The sequence below is a fragment of the Antedon mediterranea genome, chromosome 8, assembly GCF_964355755.1.
Source record: "Antedon mediterranea chromosome 8, ecAntMedi1.1, whole genome shotgun sequence".
Taxonomy (NCBI): Eukaryota; Metazoa; Echinodermata; class Crinoidea; order Comatulida; family Antedonidae; genus Antedon; species Antedon mediterranea.
In genome coordinates, this window is record NC_092677.1 from 2,449,806 (window position 1) to 2,463,508 (window position 13,703).

General features: G+C 34.8%; 1 protein-coding gene across 3 annotated transcripts in view; it reads right to left on the bottom strand.

The window, feature by feature from the left end:
• The window catches only part of LOC140056365 (uncharacterized), a 66,898-nt gene extending 55,300 nt beyond the window's left edge, over positions 1-11,598 (bottom strand). Inside the window, exon 1 of one of the 3 annotated variants that reach the window (XM_072101719.1) lies at positions 11,254-11,598. The gene's annotated coding sequence lies outside the window, so the exon portion shown is untranslated. Of the gene's footprint in view, positions 1-2,219; positions 2,725-11,253 lie in introns of those variants that run through there. The other 2 variants (XM_072101715.1, XM_072101718.1) reach the window with 2 other exon arrangements.
• Between the last annotated feature and the right edge of the window lie 2,105 nt (positions 11,599-13,703).

Below are 13,703 nucleotides of genomic sequence, written 5' to 3' on the forward strand. Positions count from 1 at the left end.
CAACCAATTTAGAAAGAAACAAAATCATAGGATAATGTAACTTTACAATCTTGATACATAAAACCTTTTTCTATATTAAATTCAGAGGAAAATACAGAACAATTATAAAACGATTTTCAGACATTCTGATGACAATTGTAAAGCTTTACAATTATTAAATTAGAACTAAAAAACTATATAGGAGGTTAACGAATGGAACAAACTAAACAATAACATTAATAATGTATGCTAGCCTATAATTTCTTAACCACTTTTCTGCGTGTATGTTGCTGAAAGTTAAAACAGAACAAAGTTTGTATACTAAGCTTAAAGATTGGATAAAATGAAAACTTTTCTTTTGGCGAAAAAGAACATTTCTAGTAAAGATAGTCTATACGTTAGTGGGTGAAATGGAAATTTTTTTTTTCTTTTGGCAAAACACAAAGATAATTTCTAGGTAAAGATAAGATAGTTGTGTTTTGAGGAAAGAATGCATTAGACGAATTTCCGAAACAAGTGTATGAGTAAAGAGTGATTCACTGCTCGTCCTTCCAGAAACATGATCTGTAGGCCAAAAAAAGCTAGGTCTACGATGACTAACACTAGATAGACAAACGGAAAATAGCTCCTGATTACATTAGATATAAATAATTAAAACTGACAGCAAGCTACTGTATTAATAACAATTATACAATCTAATACTTTGTATATTGAAATATGAAATGCACTATTTTACTAAATAAAATTGGCACATTTGTGGAAAATAAAGGACAAGAAGGAATTAACAATAATAATACAAACAACCACAGAAAAAGCAAGAAACTGGAAAGACATTTCTACAGGGTCTACAAGAGCTAATGCCATATGCTTGATTAATATTATATTGAATAGCCTACATTTGTACACTTGGGGAAAGGTGCACATTACAAAAATTAATTAGTTCAGTTAAGTTTCTGATTATTATTAACATTATTTTCTAAAATCGAGCATCAAATATTTTTTCACCTATAACAATACAGTATCTCTTTCTATTAATAAACACTAAAGCAATGTTTATATAGGATGCTGCAATAGTATACAAAATAATTAAATATAAATAACGTCTAATTACCTAATGGTCACTAATAATAACGTTTAAATTAAAACAAAATCTCAAACAAAATGCTTGAAAGTTTCGTCAATATAGTTTTTCAACTCTAGTTAGTTTCAATTAACTTGATGCTTGTTTAAACTTAACGTATCGTATAATACTACGGCTATTGTTCGTCTCATGTTGGCGTACCTGGAACGGGTCGTAGCCGGGTCACCAGCAAATTAATACGAATTATCCACGAAATAGCGCTTAGCAACTAAAGGAATGCATATCGATATAGGCGCCGATCAGGCATACAATACTGGATTTCTCTACTCTTTTACTAACCACCGAATACAATGCAGATCTTGTGCGTGTCGTATAGCTACCAGACACAACGGAATGCAGGGTCCGACCAGGCTCATTGTTTACCAACTTTTGCACTTTTTTTAAAGGATATAAAATATTTCCTTGGAATTCAATGGAAGGACAAACTTAAATCAACTTCCCATTTGATTAGAAACTTGAAGTGTAACAATAGCCAAACATATTTAACATCTTTATAGTGGAAAATATTACAATATCCAGGGTCCAAGCAATTAGATCCGGGGTCACGTAATTAAATCTAGGGATCAAGTAATTAGATCCGGTGTCGCGAAATTAAATCTAGGGACCAAGTAATTAAATCCGGGGCAGGCAGGGCCAGAACATGGATGGTTTTTTGTTTATATTCCTTGTTATTGTTGTTAATACAACAGTGTATGAGAACAATCTTGGGGTACCTTAAAAATATATGTATTTTAATATGGATACCTGGAAAGAATGATATTGTGTTACTAAAGAGAAAGCGATTTATTACTATAGTAAATGTTCGTAAAGTATACAACATTTTGATATTAGCACATCACGCGCTAAGGGGTCACAAAGTATAGTCAAATGTGACTCACAAACCGCTGATACTTGTCGTGTCTTGAACGTGTGGGGATAAGATCACCGCCGCCGTGCAAAAGTGAGATATCAGGCCATACTAATGATTCGGAATTAACACTTTAAACAGCTGCTAATCTGTAAGTCCATTAATTATTATCAGTAACTACAGTACTACTATACACGTGTACTCTAGTCACATACCAGAGAGATCCTAACCTCTAGACACAGACATTCTAACCTTTTATCTTGTTATGTTTGGACACAATCAAATTTCTGCCAGGTTCCGATCTAGGCCGCCAGTAATAATTCGATTCCACAAAGGAAGCTTTTACGTCCGAATCCTATGGATAAATTCAATAATTCCGAAAAAAACATCGAAATAAGTATTAACGTTCACCAAGTCAACGAGATTTTGTTGTCCTGATCAAGACTGCAAAAATTACGTCACAGATTCTGTAGTTGTCCATAGATAGGCCTACTTTTTTTGCTTCAAAAGAAGGCGGCAAAAGTTCACAACACTGATCGTCTGCAAACAGAAAAGTTGCTGAAGTGAAACACGCCTCCGGCTAACGTTATAAAGGTGTTCTTATATTTACAGGATTAACAACTGTTCTTTATCTTATTAAACTATCGTCAAAGTGGAGAGAAAGATGACAACGCTGACCTCAACTTGCATTCCGATGTGCAAAGTAAGTTCCGATTCGTTACGGCTCAAAAGCAAAATGATGTCGGAAAAAAGTTGTCAAAATTGAACAAAATTATCAGACGAATTGCATTTGCTAATCGTCAGTGACTGCTTTGTGAAACACGCTATCTTTTCTTCACTCGTAAGAGACGGTTACCTTTGCCAGGTATGATGACGTCATTAGTCTGTCATGTGGCGAACGTTCAATCACCTTATTCGTTGACTGCTTTGACGCTTTTGTTCCAGGAAGCCGAGGCACAGTTCCAATGAGTAATTAAGAAAACCTTGTCGCGGCGGCGGACACAAGGTCGTTAGAGAACGTGTGTACTTCTGGCAATGTGGACTGAATAACCTATTTCATATTATGTTATTTCAAAATAAAACTGAATATCCTGGTCCACATTCAGGGCCTCTTTTAAAGTTCAATCCAAAGTATTGGAAAGTTTAGGTCCGTAAAACATTTACCGACTATACACAAAACTAGCGTGTATTCTATAATGCATTATACAAACAAAAAAGAATACCCTTTTCCTAGGCCCCTAAAGGGCGAACAGACAGGCTTAATTTCCACGATGCGTAGGCCTATAACATTCTTTAATCCAGCGTACTGATGTTGTTTTGCTCTAGTATTCGTTACATTAACTTTCCCTAAAGTTGGATACGTGAAAAAGAACAATCACGGTTCTCATTTAACACTAAACAACTAATTGTTTACAAATTCAGTAATATTGTGATGTTATGTACGCGGGAAAGTGCGTCGTTGCAACTGTACCAACAAGCCGAACGAACAGAAACTACAGTACGACATTTGACTAAACAACTGACGGCGGCGGACAATTTGGACTCTTCTATCCAGACATTTCACACATAATTCAAATGGTTTGCATATAAGAAGATAGGTTAAAGAAACTACGTCGTTACTGCCGAGGACTAAGTACACGGCGACCTGCGGGTTAACAAGATGAAAAGCAAGCACCTGGAACTTGATTATGTGGAGATTGAATTACCAACGAACGCAGCCCACGAGGAGGAAGACGTAACAGTGTCCAACACGCAGGATGCATTGTTAATAGTACAGAGATCAAAAGATGTACTCGGTTCAAGGTCGCTATTAAGACGTGCATACATCCTACCGCGCGTGATGGGCCAGGACGCGGCCCACGCGATCAAACGTTATTATTGTTTACCCACACCAACGCAACAAGCAGTGAAACTCGTCGAGCGTGGCGGCAAAATAGCAATTATACAAACTAATCAAATGTTGCCATTTACTTAGCATTAACCCCCTACCACTGCCCATGTCAATATACTAAGATATAAGTTAATCATGAGCATACAGCTGTTATGAAGCTTGAACGGCTTTTCGTTAATAATAAAGATGGCCACCTAGTTCAGCAAAGATAGCCACCTAGGTCAGCAAAGATGGCCACCTAGGTCAGCAAAGATAGCGACCAAGGACATCATAGATGCCATAAGTTCATCATTAACTTCCTAATTCTTGCGATGACATTGAAACATGCCAGAACCTTTAATTTCCCCTTCTCCGTTTACTGTATTACATTTAATAAGCAAGCTTAACCTTACAGTAGTACACATCTGTTTTAATTAAATGTGTCCGCAATACGAAAGGAATAACTTCAAAGCTGGTATCGCGTTTAAATTCGGAAATAGTGGATTAAAAACCACTTTTCAAATTCTAAAACGGAAATAGTTTTGAAGGAAAATAAAAGAATATACTGTATCTCGACAGATGGCGTATCTAATAAAAGTAATGCTTTTTTTTGTGGGGGGGGGGGGGGGGAGAATTGCATTTAGTCCCATTACTGCGCGCATTAATGCAATAAGCGCGTATGTGAATGCGCGCAGAACTTTCAACCAATCGCATGAGGGGGTTGAATCGATGATCATAAACAATTAGATAGTAACAACGATTGCTGTATTATTATCGTTGTCAAATTCAGAATCACGGATCTGATAATCGTTTTTGTCATCAGTTTTAAGCGGATTCTTTTATCCTGAAAGCCGAGCAGACATGCATAATCTGCAAATCAATAAATACACTTTACAACTTATCAATATTCCCGCCATCATATTAGAAACAATGACTTTAAGGCATTATATTGTTACATAGTTTGAATGCAAGTCATGCACGATTATTTTGAACATTTACAAAATATATGTTCCTTTCCTGGAAGAGACGTTGTTTACCCTATTATTTAGACAAAGGTTTTTATACAATTACTTTGTGAAAAGATAATCTGATTTCAACATGAGTGATAGTGATCCTTATGGTTGCGTTAATACAATCTGAACATTGCCTTTGTTAAATTTCAACCAATAATGTAATTAATTGCATTTAAACGTGTGTATGAGTGATAATGTGCTCAGGGTAGAGGAATATAACACGATACATTAATACTTAAAAAACAGACATTTCAGATATTTGCTTATATACTTAATCTTGCTCAAAAGTCGAGGTTAAAGATGTACTCAGAGCCTGCAGCAGCTTTGCCCTGTAGGCTATGGTACATCAGCATATACCTAAGAATTAATTTGAATGTTCACGTTAGGCTAAACAAAATTCAAATAAGACGCGTGTATCGTTTAACTTTTATGCTGCCGCCGGTCTAAAGTTTGACGACGCGATGTGCAATACACGCATTCTCCACGCGCACGCGCTCAAATATAATGCGTAATTTTGTGTCTGTTATATCCCCCACTGCGCAGTCTTCTGCTTCTGTGCCACTGGGCCCAATTTTCTAGGCGGAAAAGGTATTATTTGCTCTTCAAGGAATCATGAAACTAACATTAATGTACATTTGACGCCTCCAAGTGAATAGCATTTACAAAACAATAGTGTGTAGTGATGACGTACTCTGTCAATGCATATTTACCGAACATGGTGATGAGTAATACATAAACATGATTTTTTAAACAAAGAATATTATTATTTATAACAATAGGAATAATGTCAAATGACGTAGATGGTTCGCGTTAATATAAAATTAAGGTACAGTATATGTTTTCTTTAGTGTATGGGTCAGAATTGATGTTTAACGGTTTTGCGACATTCGTGTTCCGGAGGTGGTGCATTTATGTTTCTTTTTAAAAAAAACGATCAGTATCTGTAATTCCGTCAAAAGTTACACTATATACTGTTTATAAAATGCATCCGTAGCAATAGCAAATCAAAGCTTACTTCCAATTGTTTTTAAACATTTCTAAAGTTGAAAAGTATGGACCGATTACAAATAAAATCAATCATTCTATCAATTTCTGGATTAAAAAAAGTTCAAACTGAACTCAAGTACTGTATTACATTGAAAGTAATGTACTCTCTTATACAATGACTATTTCCAACTCATATTAAACAAACCAGAAAACGAATTAAACCTTATAAAACATGCTAACATCCCTCATTAGGCAAACTCACACGCATTAATGTTGTTACATTACTATTCAACTGCAACATTATATACCCTGTAACAATTATGTTTAATTTGGCTCACCATCTTCAACATCGTTTTACAAATCTAGACCAGTGATTAATTTTGAACTCATAATTTACTCACAGGCGAGTGGCGATATCTTTTAAATTAGCAATTAGTCATGAATATGCAGCTTACGTGTTACAGCCTACTATTTGCACAGGGGGAATTCGCCGTAAGCTCTAGCATTTTCCGCTGGACGATAACACAATGATGTGGCCTAGCTTGCAACAAACATTCCATATAGGCCTACAACGAGCTAAAGCTTGGTTCACATAGAACAAAACGCATGGATAGTACGTGTAACGTAATTTGATCAATCGCAAGCACCCGTGCTCGAAATGTGTAATTGGGTGGTTTCGAATCTATTGTACAATGTTTCATTTAAATTATTAAATATTTTTGTAAATTGCTAAGTAGATTCGATGAAAACAATCATACTGCTGCAGTGTATCTTCAAGACTAGCTTCAATGCACATTTTCGTCCTCGTTCTTTCCTTTACGTACAATTGTACGATTTTGTACATTTTGGCTCTGTCGATTCACACGCAGTACAGCTTTAATATGAGCTGCATGGGATCAATGCATCAAGTACCCGGTTGTGGGAAAATCATCTTCATTGCTGCATAATAGGCTCATCATCAGCTCCTCAAACCAGAGAGTACCAAGTTCACATAATTAGCCACGAGGAAATTTGTTCAAAGGGTTGAACAGAAAACAAATATTGCACATTTGCAATGTTTGTTTTCTAAGAAAATGCAATATCAGTAGACTTTACTATGTTCTACAGACTGAACAAAAAAAACAGACAAATAATTCTTTATCTAGCGCCAACACATTTAAAAGTAGAAAATGCAACAATAAAATTTAAACATCGATAAATGGGAATGAGTACCTACAAATGAAGAACAAACCATTTGAGAAATAAACCTCATTAAAAGAAACCAACAAGATCAAGAATCATCACAACTGAATCTTTTGACGATAAAAGCATTTTCTCAAGATTACACTATCCTATTATCTATCCTCCAAAACTCATATTCAAAATAGGATGTGAACATTGGTGGTGCAGGAAACAATTACAATGGCAATACAATTTGAACAATGTAATACCAAAGGGCGTATACAGGACATATACCATCCAGGGGCCAAATACCCATCCAGGTCAGCAATGTACATACACGCACGCTATATACGAATGGGACATCCGCTAAACAATGTAATTAATCTCAGGTTATTCAACTTTCAACTGTGTTTTTGGATAATATAGTACTGTAACAGTATGGCCCATAGGCGTTACCCACTTGCTTACTGCCTTTTGACCTCAGTATGACCTTCGCCCCGAGGTATCGTTGTATTAAAACCTGGGAATTTCATCCAGGTCTTTTCTACGATTTTCCAAAATATGCGATAAGTTATTTACAATGTCAACTAAACTAAAGTCTGCAAATATTTCGCGTAAAATAATGTACTCAAACTGTACTGACTCGACAGAGCTATGTTTATACCGACTACACGTATTCTTGATTAAAAAAGTACATTTGTAAATACGCTAATTTAATTGAGGAAACTTTAACAGTCTTGACTTACCGTACTATTTAAATGCGTGTACATGCATGCAGCAGGTCTGTGTCGACTATTCCCAACTTTCATACAAAATTCTCACCTTGCCAACTTAGTGATAAGATAGCGTTTTAAAGGTAAATGTCTGATCCATTATAGTTATCATGAAATCCACGCTGGATAATGCGTTCAGGTGCGTGCTACTCCCACGCGCCGTTTTTGTGTCACTTATTGCGTTTAGAGGTGCGTGCTACTCCCACGCGCTCATGTGTCGCTTGCGATTGGACGACATAACGGTCGCCCTCTCTACAGCAGCAGGGGGATTATCAATGGGCGGCAGCACAGCATCAATTGTCGTACAATTAAACGGTGCGTCAAATCTTCATTTGACAACCACTGGTTTCCGCATACCCTGGACATTTATATCCAGCACAAATTAAACTATTCCTACCGTTCTTTGCTGATATACGTCAAGGAAATGCAGTAGTTGTTAAAACGCGTTTCCTGTCCAATGTCTTGTGGCCCATGTGGGAGAATTCACTAGGAAAACGAAAGTTTGCGTTTGTGCACACACAAAAACTTGGCACAGAAAGCATTTTCTCATAGTAAGAAATATAAACTATGTATATTATTTAAAATGAGATTATTTTCACTCTATTCGTTTCTTATATTAACAAATCAAAACAAACGAATCCAGGCGAAAACAAATATCGAATTTATCAGACAAGATAATCCAGAAATTGAATTCATGTGAATTAAATTTTGAATTAAATTCTTAATAATATTATGAAACATTTTTTTTTTAAACCCATATTTAGTGTATTGTTTAGTACTGTATAATTGGAATGCGAAACAATGCAATTGCCTTGTGAAAACGTGCAACACAAATCCGAATGTATTTGAATAGATTAAATCTAATATTATCAGTAAAGACCTAATATTATCAGTAAAGATCTAATAATTAAAAAAAAATCCGAATAGAATACAAACTGTATAACAAAGATGCAGAATTAAGAACAGACCATAAGAAAACAATTTGTTCAGATTAAAAATATGGAAGACTAATATTTTGGATACAAAATGCAATTCAAAATATGTCGTAGTTCAAAGTTCAATTCAAAGCTATAACTAATTAAAATGAGATAACAATGGTTAATTTGTAGGCCTAGAAAATGTCAATTCAGCGAGGAACTGGATGGATCTTGGATTTTTATGAATGTTCAGACTGTATCATATTCTATTAAGACTGGCTTGGTTATCTCATCCCTAAAATGCTATAAATCAATGTTACTGTCTGGTCAGTACTCAACTTCGTCAAAATCAAAGGCGTTAATAAACCTATTTAAAAACACTGTACATCCCACTCTTTTGAATCAGGCCTACTAATGCAAAACATTGGAAAACACACGCGCATTGTCACCGTAGTCCTACTAGTAATTAACCTAAGCAATCAAGTGTAATAATACAATAGAAATTAGAAAACAATAGCAAGAATCATCACTCTACCAAAAACAAACAATGACAATAAAAGGTCGTGTCATTTTAGATGGTGGAAATGCAAACAAAAGATCTTCACATGCACGTACTTAAATTTATTACAAGTCATTCAGAGGACAAGTACTATATAAAACGTAAAATAAAGAAGGAAGGGGAACGTTTCCCCCTCCTTTTTAAACCAAACCATGTGCTAGTTCGTCGCCACTGAACTCGGATATTATAATGACGTCATCACTAACACCTATTAAGCTGGAAGATATTCGATTTCGACAGCCTAAACCTACAGTAGGCAGATAATCCGTACAACTGGGTTGAGGGATTGTGAGTAGTATGATGAGGGGGGACGTGCGATATGTCACCCCGCATGCGCACGGTGAATTAACATGACGTAACTAGTTCATAGGTCCACAAACTCTTGCAAAGAAATCGAAAGCTATCGTTCAATAACTATATTTAAACCTGAACGATTGAATTAACAATAACACAAGGTTCGTAAAACCACCAAAGTAAATGAACTTTTATCCAGTATTTAATATTTAAACCGAAAACCAGAATTCCTGACATTTTCTATATTATGTAGAAATAATAGATTTAACCACAAAAATATTTATAATTTTAATTCTTTGTCTTTGTGCTTAAGGGAATATAAATATAACATAATATATGGAATTAAATACTTTCGTTAAAATGAAAGCAATAATTTTCCTAGCATTGGGAACCTACGATAGATCCAACAAATAAAAATTAATTACTGCATAGTATACAATAAATACACTACTTGGAATTTAATATCAGACTGTATGTAGCCACTGTTAAACTAAAAATTAAAACTATTTTTCTGCAGACATTCAAATACATGATAACGTACGATAATGTGTTTAAACATGTAACATTAATATTACAGAGCAAAAGATCACATACCTAAATTCTAAAAATGTTTATCATAGTAATACACTGCCTAGTAAATTACAAATAATATGCACGGTATACATTTATTATGGAAATATACGGCCATCTGGCATCGAAAATATTTCATTGAAAATGTTGACTTGGTAAATGTGTGTTAATATCAATGGCAAACGAAATAAAAGATATAACTACATGTTATTCTATAGTAATATCATTTTTAAGATTGAACGTGAACGTTCGCTTATATTCTGGTCTTTCAAAACATTACGTTTTCACTTCATCTTAATAAATAGATTTAATGATTTTCATAAATAATTAATAATCGTCAATTATGATACAGTATAGTACTAAGTATACAGTGGATGCTACTGAGCTGACTGTCCCTTTTTGTGACCCAATTATTAAATCACCTAATAGTAATACCTTTATTTTTAATTTGTTTTAAACAATCCTGTGTTGTTTTCATACTTTAATACGTAACACTGTATGCTGTGACCTAGTCTCTATCACCCCGAATAAATACTGTACTAGACTAGTAATCGAGAGATTTATACAATCCATATAACATTTCAAACCACGTTTAAATGTAGGCCTAAAGTTTTTATCTTAGGCCTAACTGGTTTTCATATAAACTGCCCTTTGTTCCAAGGTTTAAATCTGTTCTTATTACAAACTTTATGGCTAAAAACCACAAGTATTCCATTCCAACGAAATGCAATCCGCTGAAGGCCTTAGCCCAACCTTGCATTCCTTTCGATCTCAGCCCTTCCCAAAGATTATGCACTACAAAGAAATGAGGAATTCCCTCGCAGACCAAGGTGCTATTCTGCGTGATATAAAACAATATTATTGCCATATGCCTAGGCCTAGCTTGGTCATGTGCTCACAACAAACAGCGAAAACCCCTGGCCTCATCGAGGAACTTTACTCGTTGTAAAATATCGTTTTCATTACTCATGCATTTTTAGGATCACCTAAACTATTTAAACATAATTGTTAAAAACACCACGAACGAAAGTAATTAGTAGTTAAGCCTCGAAATTTGCATATAAAATTAGCAGTAGCAACCCTAGCGTCATTACCAGATCGCATGGTTGGTGGTCACGTTTATTTTGAATACAAAGGCTTACCTCGGTATGATGACAGTGCGTTGACTGGCCTAACTTCTCGAGCTAGGCTCAAATGCTATCATTCCACAATAAAAGCAGCGGTAATAATCACTTAAAATACCCACGATGGCTACAGCTAACACTTCACATATGTTATTGATGCAAAAGTACCCTCAAAAGCATCAACACATGCACGTAAACACGAAACAAACTGCAAAAATCCAACCGTATGTGTTGTGTGCACTACTTCCGATTTCAACAAGCGAGTTTTTCGCATTGTTCTAAATATAGAACCGCGTCATCACACATGCTTACGTACGTCGTCGTGTCTACTGTGTGTTTTCCCAGGGACTAGCTAGGCCCATGTGTGTGAGGTGGTCGATAGAAGCTTTGCTAGTTACAAACCGTCCGCGCCCTGACAACACAACAAAGAAATCGACGTGTATTTTTCACGCTTCGCCTAGCCGTTCTTTGTTCACAGCGGGACTCGCACCAGATTCGCTTATAGAAGGTCGCATTATTGGATTCAAAGCATTGGAATTAAATCGATAGCTTTTCTGGGTTCTTTTCTTTCTCAATTTCTAACAAATTCTTCGGAAGCAGTTTTTACATTCTGTAGCATGCTTTGTCAGCTGAATGGGTGCAAATAAGGGGGATTTTATGCAGTTTTCCACACGTCGGATATTTTTATAACCGTTTCCGTATTTTAATATAAATACATCAACAATATAAATATCATAGGTATAATAATAATAATATAGAAGAATACGGTAAATTAAATACATTAAAGCTATTGCAAATACAGTGTCTCATCATACATTACTGAGAGTTTTACAAATAACAAATTTTAATAATATATATATATTATTATTTAAAAATACAATGAAAATATTAATATTATGTACAAATAATGGTATAATGTAATTGATATAATTAAATATATGAAATGAATATATCACTATATTATAGTAGCAGATATAAATTAAAGTGACATTTTTAGAAATAACGAATTAAGGCACAAATATTGCGTAGACTGGGAATACGCGTGCGCCAACCATGATACGCGCTAATCCTAATATTACGTCATATTATCATTTCCTATTTCTCTCCGTTCTATTTTTGAAAAGCTTATAAGTACTCAATAAGATCTTTACGCTTAAGTACAAAGTCAAAATCGATTACAAACTGAAGTCAGCCATAAACATGACATCTGCTTTAGTATAGGCCTACTTGACGATTATTAAAATGTTAATGACACAAACGTATTATCGTTAAAATAATTATTTTAATTTTGTTTGTTTGGGAAATTTATCACCGTTCCTAACTACAGTAAACGAAATATAAGAATCTAGATTATTATTACATCATTTAGTTTTAAAATTCATTATGTAAGTTGATGACGCATCATACGTCATAACGAATGTACGCGTGCGTTTTATTTTCATTATGAAGTACCATAAAAATGATATTGTAGGGAAAACAAAACACAATTTCTACGGCAGTATAATAGATGGTGATTGCACACATCTATAAGAAACAATGAACAAAGGCGATCAGGTAAAAAATACACTGAGATATAAAAAAATTACTTTGGACAACAAAAGCTAGAGTAGTTGACGCGATTACGATGAAGATGACGCGAAGAACGAACTCAAGAAGTTTGTGGTTTTTATCGTAAGCGCTGTGACGTTGGAATATGACGTCACCAATGAGAGCATCACCTCTTCGTCGTAACAACGCTGTTAATTAATATATATATATAACACAATTGATTATAATTGCAAATTTCAGATTAATCTGTTCGTGACGTCAGCAGAGAATTCTCATTTATTCCTCATCGTCTTTGGTAAAAAAAAACAGTCGCGTTTTGATACTCGATCCAGTATATTCTCATTTTTAAAGACCAATTGGTGGTTTAGATCACAAGAAATGCCCTTTTTATGTCAAAAATACCATTCTACATGACCACATCAACGATTGTGAAATCCTGGATAAACATGTAAAATAGCTTGCCAGTAGGCCTAATAACCGAATTGATACGGGTGGTGCAACTGATCATCAGCGCATTCGGCCAGATTTTGGGACACGATTTATTTATATATCATCACTTTTAGTATATATGTGCGCTTTTAAAATCATTTCAAACGCGTTATATAAAACATAAACGCGTTTATAAGTATCAATATCGTTATTCTTGCATTGTAACACGAATGAAATATTGTCACATCACAACCCATAACGCATCGAACTCACTATATATGTCACGTAAATATCGTTGTTACTAAAATATACATGACACGGTAATGCAAGCCAATATCATTTGTGTCTTCGTGGTAAATATCGCGTTTGTTTCATGTAATATCATCACGTAGAAAGCTCAGCATTGACTTTTTTATTTGAGTTGCATTCATTGTTCTTACAACTATCGTAAACTACACCTTTTGTTATGCTTGAGTTCCCAATTATAACAA